Source organism: Zootermopsis nevadensis, unplaced genomic scaffold (genome assembly GCF_977971745.1).
Source record: "Zootermopsis nevadensis isolate Lab colony 2312 unplaced genomic scaffold, Znev_1.0 Znev_ptg000013l, whole genome shotgun sequence".
NCBI classification, from domain to species: domain Eukaryota; kingdom Metazoa; phylum Arthropoda; class Insecta; order Blattodea; family Termopsidae; genus Zootermopsis; species Zootermopsis nevadensis.
In genome coordinates, this window is record NW_028259145.1 from 2,240,686 (window position 1) to 2,259,971 (window position 19,286).

The following is a 19,286-nucleotide window of genomic DNA, read 5'->3' on the forward strand; positions in this document are numbered from 1 at the left end:
GTACATTTTGTCTTTTCTGGAAACTCCCTTTTCCGATTTGAAAATTCGAATACCATTGGTCGGCATTAGTTAATTTATATTAAATACATGACTGATTGTCGAACTTAGGGAGACTATAAGTTTATCTTGTGTTCGCATAATAATCTTATTCCACATTACGTATGCTTTACAAACCCTCGTTAAACGAGGAGGATACTTAATTATTGTATGGGATCAGTTAGGATGCGGAAACTGGGCTGTGGAAAAATGAAAAAAAAAACATAAATATGATAGAATGATGTTTATTCATGAATAAACTCTGTAATGTAGGCTCATAAGCACTGTGTAAAATATGAGCGGAAAGTTATACTTTTAAATATCAACGGAATGTTAGGTCAACTGCTGCTGCGCTCTGGTGTCATAACCTCACAACTTTTCTTAACTTCATTATCACTTTTAGATTTACGTACTAAGGGTAATATTATAAAGAGTTCAGTGCTGGAAGACGCAAGTTAAGACGGAAACAACGTGAATAAGACTTGAGACAGCAGATTTCATGTATTTTGTGAGACTAAGACGTGGGAATAAGAAATTTGCCGGATGACAGTTGAGCTGAATATTACGCTTTTCCCATAAAACCAATTAAAACAAACAAAGTTGGTTACACAAATACATAAGCAAATTTTTCGCGTTTGGCAAATAATTGTTCGCATTTATCTCACGCTTATAATCGAATCCGTGTTGGAGGAGGGTTTACGTTGGAGTCTGTGCCATCAGAAGCTAATGACATGGAGGAAAGGAGAGATGTCGCTTCTGTTAAACAAAAACTTCTTCTGTTCTTGCTGAGAATTCGAAGATGGCTGTCTTCTGGGTTGTAGTGCTGTGAGTGATCATACATCGTCCTGATGATGGAGGCAGCAAGGACCTCTGAAACGTTAGTAAACTTATATCAGACTACACGGCGCTACAACCCAGAAGACTGCCATATTCTCTCTAACTTTCTGGTATTAGAACCGAAAGTTTCAATTTTTTGTAATATATAATGTTACAGACCTAGACGCCATCAGTATTTTAATATGGTACTATTTATTTAATCCGTAAAGTGTAATACACTAATATATATTTAAATAATCCCGGTTTAATTCTATTACAATTGACATGAAGAGTCGTATGAAAACGGAAGACGTTTTGGGAGTTAACATGAGCCCAGGGCTTTGAATTCTCGTTGTCCTGAGTCCAATCCGTGTATGGAAAAAGTGAGTAAGATCAGGCGACTGCCAAGAGTGGACAGAGTTTGTTTTCAGCAGTTTGCTGTCCTGAAAATATCAACGTATCATAACGAGTTGTATGTTGCTATTATTCTATTTAAAAATCCTTCCCTGTGGGTCCCGAGAAGCTGTTTTCTGTCTCTGGATTGAAATTTTGTACAACTTAATACGTCTTTCTAAGTAGACAAAAGGAACACATCCATTTATCAGGGCTCATTCATCGCTCTGATGAAGGACCTCTGAAACGTTGACGAACTTGTACCAAATTACACGATTCTAAAGCCTATAAGACAACCATAGTTTTCTTTCGTTATCATTCAGATAACGCACATTCCTTTAACAGACAATTTCCAAAAAAAAAAAATAACATCAAATTAGCATCAATTATGATTCACTTAATTTGCCAAGTTTCAGCTCGCACAATCTTCACTGAACGTCCCACTACGTCTGCAATTGTTTTGGGTCTTAAGATGGCGTTCTGTACGCGGTGGGTGCTAAGTCATATCCATCCCTTCTCGAAAGAGTATTTTCTCGAGTTACTTTCCAGGGGTGTGATGCCGGTTTATTAAAAAGGGGCTCGCATCAGCAAGGTTTATTAAGCCTTTGCTTAACCTTTGGCACTTGTGAGTTGTATCGATATATGGACATGTTTAGCTATCGATTTGTTGTACTTGTAAATCGCAGAAATAATGTGATATTTTCTATTCCGGTAACAAAGAGCTCGGATAATTAGTCAAAAATTAACAAGGGGCCCATGAAACTTATGAAATCGCTATGAACAGATTGGTAAAATTCAAAAAAATTTGATTGGTCTGCTTTCTAACCTCAAAAGTTTTAATTTCCAAAAAGTTAGGTTAGGTTAAGAGATAAGAACTTGGCGGACGCGAGAATTCGTGACGAGACATCGACACTAGCGCCATTTATAATAGGAGCGGAAATAGTGTGTGGTCATAATAGACCTTAAAAAAATATGACACTTTCGTAGAGGTCATTTTCTGTAGAGATTGCTACGTGAAGTCTGTGTTTAGTTTCGTGTAAGAGTGATTTGCTAATATTTAGTATTGACATAGATCACAAACATATGAAATTAACACAGACGCTTAAAACGTGGGTTCGAATCCAACTGACTCATGTACGTTTATGTTGTTAAGTGTGGGTAGAAACCTTGCCATATGTTGATTCTAGCCTAAGGACCACTGTTATTCCAACATTATCTCTTTACGAAATCGGTCGAATTCGTAATCTACAACGTAACGTATCGAATCGATATATATCGATGTATCGATATATATTATGCTGCAATTCGTTCCGTGTCGATTCGCTTGGATTCGTGTTACAGTGCGCTGGGTCTTAAGAAAATGACACAGATCTTTAAATATTCAAGTAATGCCAACTGAATACGTCCAAAAAACATAAACTAACAATACATCTTGGATCTGAATCGACTTCTCTGGCACGAATCAGTTCAGGGTAAAAAGATCGACAGACATTTCTCCTGTCTCGCTTCGATTCGATTCTGTTTATTTCGATATCGTGTGCGCTGCTGGCCTTAGGTAGCAAGACATTCTACGCCTTTTATGGACCTCGAAAGTTAATTACGTTTTATCTGCCATCCAATTTCAACAGTTTCATGATTGCAAATGGAGAATTTATAAGTTTCTATTAGTTCAGTTTTTCACGTCGAATGATGGTATGAATTGGAAAGGATGTGGAAGGAAGCGGTCGTTACATAATTTACATGCATTTGACTGATGGGACTGAGGAAAACCACGAAAAACTCAAGAGTAGTACGCCTACGGGCTGAGATATAAACCTTGATATGATCCGAAAATTCTTAATGGAAATCAACCGTTTTTGTGTTGAGAATTCATGCGAATTGATGCAGAATTTTCTTTTAAAATCGCATCGATGCAGAACGTTAATAAAATTTCCTTTAAAACCACCAAACACGAAAACAAAAATGATCACCTGATTCCAGACTCTCGCCCGAACGCAGACGGGCAAGACCGAATCATTGGCGCCACCATCGTCTCTCGCTTCCATTTCTTGCCACCAGATTCGCCACCGTCTGAACTCAGTTTTTCACTTCGAACGAACTGCACTCTCGTATTCAAGCATGACGGACATCAGCTATTATTTTCAGAATAGATCAAATATATTGACTCGTCCAGTACGGCCACAACCGAACGGTGTTACAGCTGATTCGCTAATAACAGGAAATGTCCTCGTTTTCTCATGGATTATCTGTCCGCGGCCAGACGAATTCAGTTGTTTCTGTGAGATTTCTTGTTCTGTTGGACGCGTTCTCGATCGTAGCACAGATTACTCTAGTAATATCTTCTTTGTGACAGTTTGATTATGTGATTTACTCAACAGGTATCATCTCTTGGCCTCCCGAGGCTGATTAGAAGCAGGTAACATGTGGCAACGTTGCGAGCATGATGTCATTTTACAGAACGCAGTTGGCCTACGAGCCACTTCGCCCGGAAATGACGTCAGTATTACGTCTTGCCAGTGAGAGAGGTGGTTCGTGGTCGTTCTGGCGATAGGTGCTGTCTCATATAACTTGTCAGGTCACCGTTCTTAACTACGTTATTTAACTAGCGGTTCAATGATTGATATTTTTTTACATGAAACTGATCAAAACGAAACAAATTTTTGGAAGTTTCGAAATAAATACGTCATATTCGGGGAAATATTGATTTAATAAACATAATAATAAATATTATAACAGGAACTGAAGTCACAAAACAGAAAAATTGTCCTGGATTCGAATCTTATAGAACAGTGGTATTCAACCTGGGGTACGCGTACCCCCGGGGGTACGCGAAGACATTTAGGGGGTACGTGAATTTTTTAAAAAAAAATTATTTTACGATAAACACTGAATAATCAGTAATGTAATTTATTTAATTTATTTTATATGTAGATTATATACTACGTATAACTTGAATTATACACCAACAACTTTGGGGGTACAAAGTCGAAGAGAAATTATATCTGGGGGTACGCGAACAAAAAAAGGTTGAATACCACTGATCTAGAAGATATTGGATTTATGAATCATGATTTCTTTGATATTTAACGATATATATCGACTAATCGAGTCTATGATAAGATTTCGGGCAATAAAGCTTGATAAAAATTAATTTAGTCAAAATGAATTTTTCCATTTGCTATTTATTCTCGTTTTACGTTTGAATTTATTAAGTGGTGGTGAGATTTCAGGTTCTCAAGGCGATGAGCATAAAGGTGCTTATATACTGGAATAGTGCGCCTTGTAGTATGGTAGACATTTACCGAAGTTTCGAAGGTGCATCCTGATTCCATCATCAGGGAGATTATCTAAAGTTTAGATTATATAGAGATAATAGGTTTACACTGAATGACGGAGATACTTGAAACTGGAGATCTGATTGTAGTTATTAAAGTTCTACCAGACTACAAGGCGCAACAACCCATCTTTAAATTCATCGCCGTGAGAACCTCAAATTCTGTATCATTTCTAAATGCTATCCCGACTTCGTTATGATCACGCTGGTTAATTAATCAAGACCTACGGATGAAGTAATCGAATCTATGATCACGTAATTTTTGGTTTGTTTCCATAATCACCTTAATTCTGCGTAAGATTATATTAAAGTTTCACTAAGTTGAACAAACATAACCTTACTGTATGTTCAGCGCAATATTTACCGGAAACTTAAGGAAGAAGTATGTTCCCAAGGACACATCAGTTAGATGCGATGATCTCATGCAAATTACAACCTATACCTAGCTGATTTACGAACCCAGATTAGTTGTGGGATGCTGCAAGGACCAAATTTAGCGTCGGAATATTTTAGATTATAGTTATAATTCTGTGAAATTTTTTTTGGACAAATTTCTATATGAATTTACCTTCACAGACAATCATTGTACTTAGTATTGCGTGTGTCCACACTATACCATTCTTCTTTTAAGATCCCTTTTAATATTATCATTCAGTACCACAGTTCTTTATTAATTTCCCATATGACACAGACGAATTACATTTCCCGTCATTTACCTTATCTTTAATTTTGTTTTCCAGATGATATTTAGTAAATAATATAAATTATATGCAGTTTTTCTCCAGGATACTGAGATTCAGTGTCACTGCCATTAATTTACTAGTAAAAGTCATGGCTGTTATTTGTTGAAGTCTGTGAGTTAGGAACAGATTTTAATTCAGTCATAATCCAGAATATAATCGAATATTTTCGGAAATGCGAAGTAATATAATCAGGCCTACAGGTCACAGTACAATATTTCTTAGTAAGCGGTCGCTGATACTGTCGGTCCGCCAGTCTAAGGCCTCACTCATTCCGTTGGCTTCTCAGAGAAATAACGCGCAACTGCTTGGCGCACTGACGTTACGCGCATGCGCGGCGGTGGAGCGGATTTGAACTGTATACTTGCCAGCTTCTGGTAATACCTTCACATCCTTTCACCTCGTGTCGGCAGCTAGGTAGAATCTGTAAACGTGAAAACTTTCACGTAAGGTCTAAAGTTTTAACTCATATGACCTGGTCTGAGGGTCATCCAGTGCTATTCTCGAACGCCTCAACGCGAAAACCGAAGTTTCACACCTGTAAGTGGCAGAATTACAGGTTTTTTTTTTAATATTTACCCAAATGACGCCATGTTGGATGGGCATCGACTTCAGTGGTCGAATAATTGACGTCGATATTATCTCGTGATCGTTTTAGTCGTAATAAAACTTCTTTAATGGTGGTCGATGTACACTCGTAGGCGGTTACCCGCTTCACATGAATCCCAAACAGAGTTTTATAATTTTTCTCAATCAAAAATTCTAAAAAAAAAAAATATTTGCCAAACTCGCTGTTTAAAAATGCAAAAGACGATCGGATATGATGAAATCTGACGCCTAACTCTGCTCAAATATAACGTAATAAAATTAATTTATCCGTAGATATCGTTAGATCATATTAATTAATTAATTCCTCGCAATATCAATTTCGTAAAAACGCGGATTCAGCCACTGAGAGACTTTACAGCGTCTGCACATTTGAACATCCGTTTCCCCTTACTGTTCCCCTGTCTGGCAAGGAAATCGATCAGCGCACTCTCGTTTCGGGGATCTGTACTCGTAAGCCTTAATGCGGTTTGAGTCTACGTAGGTCAGTGGTTCGCAAACTCCAGGGCTGTTAAAACACGAGCTGACGGCCAGCGAGCGAGTCTTAAAGGTGGCCCGTCACCCTATCCTTTGTTTCTCTGTCACAAACATTGATACTGGAATTGTCACGGGCATTGCCAACTTCCCAATTAAACTTCCCCATTTGTATCTACGTTCATGACGATTTTAAACAAGCTTTAATTAAAATACCAAATGCTGAAGAAAATTCCGTGATATGTCCAGTTGTTTACGTGAACGCCTGTAATGTCTCACAAGGTCTATATCTTATAACCTTTGCCCTAGTTTCTTGTTTATATCGCATAAATTTATAGTAAAATGAAAATGCTCTACCATCGTTTGACACGGGTTCAGACAGCAAAAATCAAGCATCGTGTAACACGGACTTAGCGCGGGGAACGTGAGGTGAGTCACTAGCGGAGCTTTTTAAACGGGATATTCATGGCTCGAGGTATATGTGTGTGTTGTTCGGTATCATTTAGCTCAGGAAAAGTAGGTAAATGAGATGTCTTTACTCATTTCACCCAGGAATCAAGTTTAAAAACTCTAATTTTCAATTTAAAAGTCTAACAAATAACTCATCGCTTTCCTAGCGACGTTGTAGAAGTCCGCGTTACCATGGGACGACATTATTTAATCTCCTGCTGTCTTAACCATAGAGTGGGACTATAGACGCTGGTTTCTATTCGCGTAGACCCCTGGTGGCTTTGAGCTGAACCAGATTCATTGAGGACTAAGTGACACGGCCAGAGCTTACAAACCAACTGAACCTGACACCCCTCTAACGCGTGATTCGGACGAGTCCATCTCGCACGACCAAAATCAGTACTTTGCGCATGCGCCAACTCTTCTCGCGCGACCTATACATCGGTTCTGACGGATTTTACGTGAGTTTCCTCAAGTTCTCAGGCCGAAATGCCTCAGAAGATCACAGATATTTCTTTTCTGACTCTGTCCTGTTCACTGTGCATATTATTATTATACCAATCGACGATTAGTAACGTCTATAGTTGATACAGTGTCGTTACGTAACTTACGAAACAATCATCTGTGTGTGTTGTTTGTTTTATACTTTTCAGCTACAAAGCCCACGGCCCGATGTGTTTAAAAATTAATTGTTTCAGTTAATATATTTGATATCTGATGGTATTCGATACAGAACTCTGTTAAGACAATTTACAAGCTAAATTCAAATACTCGATCCCGATAATCGATTAATCGAAGACCTGTTTATGCCTTATTAGAGCTCGCAAGTAGACGAAGGATAGCCCTATTAATTTTCATATCTGCGAGAAAAATTAGTCCAAAGACGCCGAACAGTTGTTTAAACATACATTTTGAAAATTGTTTTGTAATTTGACGTCTGTCCGTTAAGGTTGTTAAGCAGATGTCAATGAAATGATCGAGTGATGATAATGATTATGATTTATTTATTTAGTGTTCTGTCTGACGACTGGTCCATATGAACAGGATCCTTCCATCCTTTTCTCGGACTGGGACCTGTTCATATACGTTCTTGGCAGATGATCCAGAAGTGGTTTGCCATTGCCTTCTTCTGTGTGTGAATGGAGTAATTGTTGGGATGCCACGGAGGAAAACTCCGTGTTGCCTAGACCACGGCCTTGCCCAACACAAGTTATAAATTCGGGCACCGCCGGGAATCGAACCCGAGACCCCAGGATTACAAGGCCAGCGTTCTGACCGCTAGACCACCTCATCTTATTATTATTTAGTGTTCTGTCTGACGACAGGTCCATATGAACAGGATCCTTCCATCCTTTTCTCTTCTCGGACTGGGACCTGTTCATATACGTTCTTGGCAGATGATCCAGAAGTGGTTTGCCATTGCCTTCTTCTGTGTGTGAATGGAGTAATTGTTGGGATGCCACGGAGGAAAACTCCGTGTTGCCTAGACCACGGCCTTGCCCAACACAAGTTATAAATTCGGCCACCGCCGGGAATCGAACCCGAGACCCCAGGATTACAAGGCCAGCGTTCTAACCGCTAGACCACCGTGATACGTCAAAATATTCACTATCTGGAACAAGTCTCACAAAACTTTGACACTTTTATATCTGACCTTCACTTTATTCTAAAAAAAAAACACTGCAGAGTTATACAGAAATGTTGACTAAATCGACAAACATAAAAAACTGACCTACAAAAAACATCCGTGTTCAAATTGCCAGCATCTGTGGTATTCATTCATCAGATAAAATCATGCATTAATTTATAGGCCATTAGCTTTCATTTTGATGAAGTAACGTCAATATTGTTGTCAGACACGTTAACAAAAACACAAAAAAAAACTTTGCTTTCAATACGCAGTCCAGCTCAATATTTGCCAGCGGTGATGGTTTTCCGCTGTAGAGTTCTAGAATCGGAATGTGGCCTGTGGGAATACAAACAAACTGAAACAGCAGTTTAAAGTTCTTCCTTTGTTTTGTTGCATTTCTGGAGTGATAGTTGAGTAAGGTCGTGGTTTCAGCTGAATAAACACAGACGCACGTTTCATGGTCCAGCCTGCAGCCGTGAGTGATGGCATGACGCGAGGGCAGACCAGCATAACAATTAGCTTCATCAGGTGTCATCTTACAGCGTGTTAAAGGGACCCTGAGCATTCAGCATTTACAGTACAACTGCACTGAGTCAGTGCAGTAAAGTACAACTGCACTGAGTCAGTGCAGTAAAGTACAACTGCACTGAGTCAGCTGACACAGTTATTACGGCAAATTGACCAGAAACTATGACCGAATTCTGTCTTTTTAGTAGTTTATTTAAATGTGATATTTTATATCTGCCTTTTCAAGAATATGAACGTTCCTTACGGTCTAACAATTTCAGTACGACACGTAATAATACCGCAGATAAGGCGATGAAGTTTTATACCCCCAAAGTTGTTGGTGTATAATTCAAGTTATACATAGTATATAATCTACATCTAAAATAAATTAAATAAATTACATTACTGATTATTCAGTGTTTATCATAAAATAATATATATTTTTTAAATTTCACGTACCCCCTAAGATGTCTTCGCGTACCCCCAGATATAATTTCTCTTCAACTTTGTACCCCCAAAGTTGTTGGTGTATAATTCGAGTTATACATAGTATATAATCTACATTTAAAATAAATTAAATAAATTACATTACTGATTATTCAGTGTTTATCATAAAATATTTTTTTTTAAAATTTCACGTACCCCAGATATAATTTCTCTTCAACTTTGTACCCCCAAAGTTGTTGGTGTATAATTCAAGTTATACATAGTATATAATCTACATCTAAAATAAATTAAATACATTACATTACTGATTATTCAGTGTTTATCATAAAATAATATAATTTTTTTTTAAATTTCACGTACCCCCAGATATAATTTCTCTTCAACTTTGTACCCCCAAAGTTGTTGGTGTACAATTCAAGTTATACATAGTATATAATCTACATCTAAAATAAATTAAATACATTACATTACTGATTATTCAGTGTTTATAATAAAATAATATATTTTTTTAAATTTCACGTACCCCCTAAGATGTCTTCGCCTACCCCAGGTTGAATACCACTGGTCTACAGAATGTTCCTTGCTTAATTCCGCGTGGATTATTTTAATAGGTGGACCCAATTTAAACTGGTCCTAGTGTCTCGCCTTGAAGAAGATAATTGTCTTGCTTGAAATTTTATTTTACTCAGATCTAGCGTTACCCTAAACTTAGCTTTCGGATTCTTAATCGCATTCTCTTAATTTCACTCTATAACGTTATGTAAATTTGTGTAATAAGACTTTGCCTTTTATAGAACACGAAATTTCATGGCCTTTTTCGATAGAAGTCATACACTGAGACATGAATCTAATCTACACCCTCACATCCCATTTCTATAAGATTCATTTTAATATTATGCTCTCTACTCATAGGTCTCTTGTTTGATGATAGCTTTTGGTTTTCATTAAATTTACTTCGACTCTTAAATAACTCTTAAAATGAATTAAAGCGAACGAAATTTTTCACTTGGGATTTAACATGCCGATGTAAATAAGTTTATTCTTATCAAAATCTGTAAGGGGTTGAAAATATAAACTGGAAATCGATTTTTGTCCTTAAATTGTCTCTTAAAATAGTCTTAACTAAACAGAATAAAAATGACTTCGTAGAATTTTATGTGGGTATAGTGAAAGTTTGATCGAATTCAGTAGGCCAGTCTGGTTGTCATTATTTGCGGACGGACGCGAATTTAAGGTGGATTTCGTTGATTTTTCTCGACACACGTCTCCAAGTATTGTACCTATATCATTTCTGCCTGTTTTACGTTTAGTCAAGAAGCATCGAGTTCGAATCTCGGCCGGGAAATATTATAGATCCACTGACACTTATCGTATTATTATTATTTAGTGTTCTGTCTGACGACAGGTCCATATGAACAGGATCCTTCCATCCTTTTCTCGGACTGGGACCCGTTCATATACGTTCTTGGCAGATGATCCAGAAGTGGTTTGCCATTGCCTTCTTCTGTGTGTGAATGGAGTAATTGTTGGGATGCCACGGAGTAAAACTCCGTGTTGCCTAGACCACGGCCTTGCCCAACACAAGTTATAAATTCCGGAACCGCCGGGAATCCAACCCGAGACCCCAGGATTACAAGGCCAGCGTTCTAACCGCTAGACCACCGTGGACTTATCGTATATAGTTATTCAATTACTCTAATCCAGGGTTTTCTAATTTACGATCCGCTCGCTAGATTATTAACCAAATGGATCAACTGTTAAAAAGTTTGGATATCCCACGTCCACTCCACTGATTCCAATAAGACATTTCTGTGATTATGGATTTTCATTACGAATACCAACCGACCGGTACTCCCAGTAGAATTTTCGATAAGTAAAACAAAAGAATCTCAGTAGTTCTGCTTTAATTTCCGTTTTTGTGTGTCCTACAAAAAAACTGTTTGCGCGACTTTAATCCTGAATTTTGGTTCCGTCTCTATTTTCTGATTAAAGTGGTCGGCTAATGTAAGTGTCTTTAAGACACTTACATTTTTCCGACGTACAAACCTACTTAAGGATAATTACAACTCACAAAAGAACATTGTGTGTAATGTGTACATAAAAATGGTAGAAAACGAAGAATTTTACGTATTTTTGCAGGTATTATTGATAAATTTTCGAAACGTACGACCACAGGAAGGTAAGTGGTTCATAACCTCAACACAAGAATTGAAGTAACCGGTAGACTTTCTGATTTAAAGTTAAATTTAAGTCCGGGGTCCATAACAACTGAATAAAATCTTTAAATTGATACACAATCATTCTATGTCACCAGAAGGTTCTTCCATTGAATACATTTTAAGCCCGTCAATGTTACGTTACGTCTTGCGAGGTGCGATCGGAAAGTTTCAAGACTGTGTCAATAGAGGGCGAACCGGATGTAGCACGAGCTTCTGCCGCTAGGGGGTGCGGCCTACATTCATAGTGAATCAGTGTGCCAACCGGCATCATCGAATTAGCATTTGTTTCTTAGTTACGGGCGTTTTGGTAGTGCATTACACCGACCCTCCTGCGATTTCGGAATGGCGTGTGCATCAGATTTTGCCAAAGACTCGCCAAAACGGCTACGGAAACCTATGAAATGCTAAAGCAAGCATTTGGGGAGTCCGCAATGGGTCGTGCATAAACTTTTGTGTGGCATTCACGTTTTAAAAATGGCCGAACCTCTGTCGATGATGACGAGCGTTCTGGACGACCATCTTCGAGCACAACACCCGAAAATGTTACGAAGATTCGGCAGGCCATTCACGAAGATCGACGTCGTACCATCAACGACTTGTGCGACATTGTTGGGATAGGCTATGGGACCTGTCAGCTGATTCTAAAGGAAGAACTCCACATGCGACGCATCCTGTCTGAGGACCAGAAGCAGAATCGACTTCTCGTTTGTCAGGAGCTCAAAGATCCTGCAAGAACCGACCCCAACTTCCTTTCTAAGCTCCGTGTGACTTCTTCCTCTTCCCAAAGATGAAAATTCAGCTAAAATCAGGGAAGGAGATTTGAGACGATAGAAGAGATTCAGGCAGAATCGCAGATGGTGCTTGACAGGCTGACAAAGAAAGATTTCCAGGGATGCTTCCAGGCTTGGCAGCGGCGCTGGGATCGTTGTGTTCACTCCCAGGGGAACTACTTCGAGGGTGATGGATGAATTTAATACCTGAGATAAGTGTACGGGTTTTTATAGGCGCAGTCTCGAAACTTTCCGATCGCACCTCGTACATGAAAGATATTCTGACACGAATGGGATTTTTTAAAAGTCGCTATGCCCTGTCAGACAAGGATTTTTCGAATTTTTTACAGCTCTAAACCGAAAATGCATGAGACTAGAGTAGCAATTGGGGTGGATTGGATTGGCCTGTAAGTCCGTGGAATGTTAGACGCTGACCAAATCGATGGTAATTCCCAAGACTAAGATAATTCCGGACCATACGTTAGGCAGAAACGACAGTAAAACGTCGTGAGATTCCAGATTCTCACGGCAACGAATATCGACTCTCCTGTGAGATATTGAACCGCGTAGTCTGGTAGAAGAAGTTTACTGATGTTTCAGAAGTTCTCACTGCCTCCATCATCAGGGCGATGGTCGCCGTCGGCGAAGTTCTACCAGATTACATCGGTGCAACATCGCAGACGTGATCTTGAGAACTAAAACTCTGCCCAAAACTGTTATTATGAGAGAGATCTATGTCTACGCAATGTCTTTGTCAATCCTAGGATACTCAACTCGCAGACTGGGGGGGTCATTGTTCCTAGGGGGTACTCAACTTACATGACTGGGTTATTCTATCTGTTCCTTGTTCCTACGGGTATACTCAACCTACATAGCCGGGGGTCATAGTTATTGCTGGGGTACTCAACCTGAATTGTTCTCACAGGGATACTCAACGTTGTTATTGCTCCCATGGGCATGCTAGACTTCCATTACGAAGGAAAACACGAGTACAAGAATGATTTATGACTTAAAAGTGACTTAGAATTATGTCAATGCAACAGCGACCTTCGTGATGTGGCGTGGATAACACTTTTGGGAAGTTAGTGTACTCCGAAGAGTACACATCTGTAACCTTGTTACCTGAAGACAAAGGAAGATCCAACCTTCGTAACGTAGTGACTTTTTAGACTTTTAAAAAGTTTAGGGCAGACTATGGCTATTGACCAAATCAAGAAAGTAATTACATTGGACATGTATGTGTGTGTGTGTAATTATACAATTTGCATAAAATATTATCCATCGTCTAGTAAATAAAATATAAAATATTAGAATAAAATATTATTCAAATGATTCATCACCATCGTCAAGAACTTTTAGATTTGATTTGCATAAAATATGTTCGTATTTCGTTAAAAGATTAACAAGTTGACTTATGTTGTGATGAAATGTCGTTCTCTTTGTGGTACGGACTGAATTATTAGCTAAATAATATTTAGACGAGTTTTGGATTTAAATGGTTAGTTTATTAAAGGACGCTGTACCAACTACAGACTTTACTTGGCTTCTAATTATATATTACATGATTATCTTGCAATTCTAGGCCGTCTCACGACTGGGGTTATGGGTTCGAATCCCAGTCTAGAAATTAATGATTTTTTTTTCTTTGCATGTTGGAAGCCCTGCTGTATGTAGGAATAAAATTTAGGAGATTTTCACGATTAGAAGAGGAGGTGAACTTTCGAAGGTTGATTATGGATGGCGAGTTGGACAAGAACGTTGTAGTATATTTGTAAGTGTCGTTATTGCATTCTCCTGCTGAGGAAACTGATATAGAACCTGGATACCCTAGGCAAAGTTGCTATCACACCACGATTTCTCAGGTTGAAGTCATCACACGAGTGGGATAGGAGATCAATTTGTTGTACCTGACATTATACTAGTATGTTAATCAGGCCCGCATTCACAGCTACAAAATGTGTACTGGTATATGATTTATAAGCCAATTTACCACAATTTAATTGTCCAACCACGATCAAATCTTCTCTACGTAAGTAAAAATCTGTTGTAAGAAAATATAAATGCATTCTTAAGATAGCCATAGGATCAACGGCCAGTCTGTGCATAACTCCCGCAAATAAAATATGTGTATAAAGTGGTTTGTTGCCTCCTCAGTGCGGGGTCAGTTACCCCCGGCCACGTTCCCCACCTGTTTCCCCCTCTAGCCCCTTCCTGCCCGCGGTGCCGAGAAACCGTGGCCACGTTCAGCGCTCGGTCGCCGACCTAACTAGTCCTTGTACGTTGGAACTGGCGCTGGTCGAAGCTAAGAGATCGACATTTGCATGGAAATATCAGTGTTTCTACGTACAAAAATCGATGAAGTCGATTATAATTTTGTCAAAACGAGGGACTTCAGTTCCCAGCAACCAAAAGTACCTAAGTTTAATTAACCGTCGATATTGATTAGTGATAAAATTATCTGTAATTGAAATTAAATATTCATGTATGAAAAGTTAAACGTTCAGCTGAATCTGACGTTCTTTGATTTCGACTGGCGACTGTTTTTGATGAGTGAGGGATTTTTTGGTTGGTGCAGTTGCCTTCTTGCGGGACTCCCTAATCTCATGTCATTTATTTTTATCAGGTTTTTTCCCTGTAATTCAGAAATAATTTCAGAAATTGTTATTAAACTGAGATAAATTGGAGATCGAATAAAAACATTTGGATTGATAATTTGTAACCATCGATTTTAATGACGTTTTCCACATTAAAAAATATTCTTTGTACAATTTTAATCTGTACATCTTTAATTGACATGAGGTGGTAGACTGTGAAACGATACTGTATCAATTTAAAGAGTTATATACTGGCGTCCAATCTATCAAGATGGGAAGATGATGATTAACAGATAGCAGCTACAGATTTAGAAGACGTACTAACCTGGATTCTGCATGGAGAAACTGAGTAAAAACACGAAATCATCACGTGAGCACAATCTCAATCCCGGATGAGATTCGAACCGATACCTTCACGTTTAAAATTCATGTTAATCTGAAGCATCGTGTATCTTGAAGAAGTTTACCGACGTTTCGGAGGTGCCTGATGATGGAGGCACACAAATAACTAGAAATCACTTTCTCGTCTCTGCTGAAGATGTTCATTTATTGAAATTAAAACGTACAATTGTCAAAAATAAAAATTCAATGGTGTCCTTGGACGCTAGTAAGGAATTTGGTCTGGACGTGATAACGAGGAGTTTAATAATTTGTATTCTTTATCAAATATTATAAGGATGATCAAAAGATGGCAAATGAGACGAGAGATTCATACAAAATTTGAGCACCTGAAGGAAAGAATTCACTGAGAAGATCTCGACGTAGATGGGAAATTTATATGAGAATGATTTTTGGGATAATAATCGGTAGTGAATGGAGTTGAGCTGTTAGCTTCTCGTTTAAACAATTTTTTCTCGGGATGAGAAACCGGAGTAAGGACTTGAAAAGAGACTGGTCAGGTCCCAGAGTTGGTCTGAAACTGATGACAGCTTAAAATCCCTGCCTCTGAAGAGATTTGAACCCTGGTGGTTTAGACCGTCGTCAGACTGAATGAATTTTCGTGATGGGTTAAGGAAGAAGGAATTGGGGAAAATAATTATTTATGGGGGGGGGGGAAATAATGTAATGAAATGTAGGAAAAAGCTGGACAAAAATGAAGAAAGCTGACTCAGGCCGTTACGTCACAGCACCGCCTGGCACGAGACAGCCATAAAACCAACTTTAGGGCCCTTAGACACTGATGAAGCGAAAACCAGTAAAAGTGTCGATAAAGTCGCTGGCTACAATCTCGACGACAGAGACAGGATTCTTAGTTTTAAAATCTTTTACTGCTATTCTTGATCGGATTGCAGCTAGAAAGCGAAGATACACATTTCAATTTGTAACACAGATAACATTTAAAATGTGGTATATTTTTAAACGCTGGCCTTGTAATCCTGGGGGTCTCGGGTTCGATTCCCGGCGGTGCCCGAATTTATAACTTGTGTTGGGCAAGGCAGTGGTCTAGGCAACACGGAGTTTTCCTCCGTGGCATCCCAACAATTACTCCATTCACACACAGAAGAAGGCAATGGCAAACCACTTCTGGATCATCTGCCAAGAACGTATATGAACAGGTCCCAGTCCGAGAAAAGGATGGAAGGATCCTGTTCATATGGACCTGTCGTCACACAGAACACTAAATAAATAAATAAAATATTTTTAAAAATTATTTTCCATAAAAAATATTATAACCATATTTTAAAACTACCGAGGCCTTTGTGTTGATATTGCTAATGTCAGGGAATTTCGTCACGAAAGTAATAATTAATGAGGTAAAATTATTGTGTGAAATGAAGAATGTTATTGAGATGAATCTTAGATAAATGGGGTGTGATGATGTGGTCTCGATTCATGTACCTCAGGCTAAGGGTCAGTGGTATGTTGTTATGAACACGGAAATACGTCTTCCGATTGGTAACTAATTTCTTAATACGCTGGGCAAATATCTGATTCTCAAAATGGCGTCTTTTCCATATAGTGAGTTACGTAAAATTGAATACAGTTCAGTGGATTTGCGTTCGCGCATGCGTAGATTTGATTATGTATGATTTCAGTGGTTATTATTCCTTAAGGATGTTGTAATATGTGTTACGAGATAGAAGGGTTATAATTTGGCCACGGAAATCTGTTCTATGAAAATTAAATTAATGTACATACGTCATTCCGTACAAAAGTAAGAAATCTCACTTTATTTGGTCTTAAAGAGTTTTGATGGTTTCGTGAAAATGTCTATAAACCCTGAGTCTGTCTTAATTATGATTACGTTGCAAATCGGTGTTTTTAAACTAAACCAAATCAGTCAAACTTCATATTTAATTCTACACGCGTGGAGAAAAAGAGACAGACTGTAATCAGCAATACGATGTACGCATATTTTATTAGGCGGGAGATCGTAGTTGGGTTTTTTTTACAGGTTTTAGCAGCTTCGATGAATGAGAAACTTTTTTACTACAACCAATTACATAACTGATATTTGCTTAAATTATTTTATAACGTTTGAATCAACTTCATTTACATACTGCATTACGAATAAATTCTGTAGCTATTATGTAGGAGGTCTCTCCAAACAGTGGTCCTTGAATGACATGAGAATTAAATGAAAACATTCTAGATTTTTATCTTAAAATCTACGAGTTCTCAAGGTAATCACAAATCTGCTAACAAAAATAGTCCACATCCATATATTTTGACGTAAAAATTTCATAGGCTTCATTGAGGTCAGATTTAATTTTAAATGCTTAAAATAAAATCTGACCTCAATGAAGCCCGAAGGTTCATGACCGTGTATACAAGACCCCGGCAACAGTCCTTATCACGAACTAGTACAATCCAATCCAGAACCTCCTAACCTATTTCTCTAAAAATCCATTTTAATATTATCTTCCCTGGGTGGTGTCTTCCCTTCAGACTTTCTAACTAAAAAACTTCGATAATATCTAATAACGCCTAAGGACGACTGCACTTGGCACACACCGATGTGTTCATTCCGTCGTAATTAAAGCTGTCACATCCTACCGGGTTATGCAATTTCGTGTCAACAGTTCGTATTTCCAGGTATATTCTGGTATAAGCGTTGGAAGTATATACCGTCTGACCATGGAGTGCCGGTGGCAAACAGGAAAACTCTACCTTGTTGGCTGGTGACGTAGCCTGTAAGATTCTATTACGTGTAGCCTCTCCAGTGGCTTCTGTGCTGCCATCTGCAGCCCTCGTTCTCAAGTGCTCTACGATGAAGTTGGCAACACTTGGTATGCGATATATCGCTGTTGCTTGCTATCGACTCTTTCCAACTTTGTTCGTGATTTTATGTTATATTCTTTTTCACTGGTTGCTGCAGTGGTCTGGTCACTTGCCTGTTTCTTCTTTATTCGAGTCTTAATTCTACGAAGGATCTGCAATGGACGAAACAAGAAAGCTTACACTACTTTCTCCGAGGAAGGAAAAATGAAAAGAATCTGAAAAAATTTCTTCGAATAGAACTATTGTTTTTACACACCTTACAAATTACAAAGAATGTAGTTTTTGAAATTAGTAAAGCTGCCTTCCGTACGACACGACGCCGTGAAAGAGGTTTAGTTCCACGAATTTTTATCTCGATAATAACTGGAGACGAGTGGCGCGCGTATCGCCCGCTGCGCGTTTGTTTCTAATTGGAAAGCGAGCGAGTGAGACCCAGATTCGGACCGAGAAAAAAAAAATCAGAGCTGCTACCGCGAGTAGTTCGTTATTTTACCGAAAGATATCGCTGATTGTGCCCTTCCTATTTCAACGAATTTTATCGACTATGGACATGGGTGTAGATTACGTAACGTGCACTCTGTGTTGATATATGTTCGTGTTCAGATACAAAGGCGCCATTATGGAAAGTGCCTATATCCAGGCCATCTAATATGAGAAATTTCTGTGACATTACAGAACAGACAGGAAAAAAAAAACCCATTCCTTTGTTGCAAGCTAAATGAACCTGCGTAGTGGATTCAGACCTACTTACGTGTGCAACAGAGTTGAACGCTCCGCGTAGGATACAAGATTCGAGGTTATGACGTCTGTCCGGTCGGTCTGAATGTGGAATTTAAGGGGAAGAGAGAAACGTGTTGGTATTGCAGCTCGCTTCTGGTCACTACTGTAAGTAACTGTTAGTGAGATTTGAGGTTAATGTTCGGGCGTATTGAAAACATTAACTTTTATTGCGTGAAATATAATTTTTATGACGTCATTGTTGATGCCTTTTATTGTTGTTATGAGTTAAAACGGAGGGGAAAGGAGTGAATAGAAGAAGGTACGAGAG

The 19,286-nt window shown here is 38.6% G+C and overlaps 1 long non-coding RNA gene across 2 annotated transcripts; it reads right to left on the reverse strand.

The window, feature by feature from the left end:
- Positions 1–265: 265 nt before the first annotated feature.
- LOC147873834 (uncharacterized) lies at positions 266–18,638 on the reverse strand. Of its 2 annotated transcripts, XR_015535032.1 has the most exons (3): positions 18,495–18,638; positions 18,128–18,390; positions 266–906 (listed from the first exon to the last, which is right to left on the reverse strand). It is a non-coding gene; the product is annotated as an uncharacterized LOC147873834 (long non-coding RNA). The 2 variants fall into 2 exon arrangements; XR_015535031.1 differs by lacking the exon at positions 266–906 and having other exon boundaries at positions 17,347–18,390.
- Between the last annotated feature and the right edge of the window lie 648 nt (positions 18,639–19,286).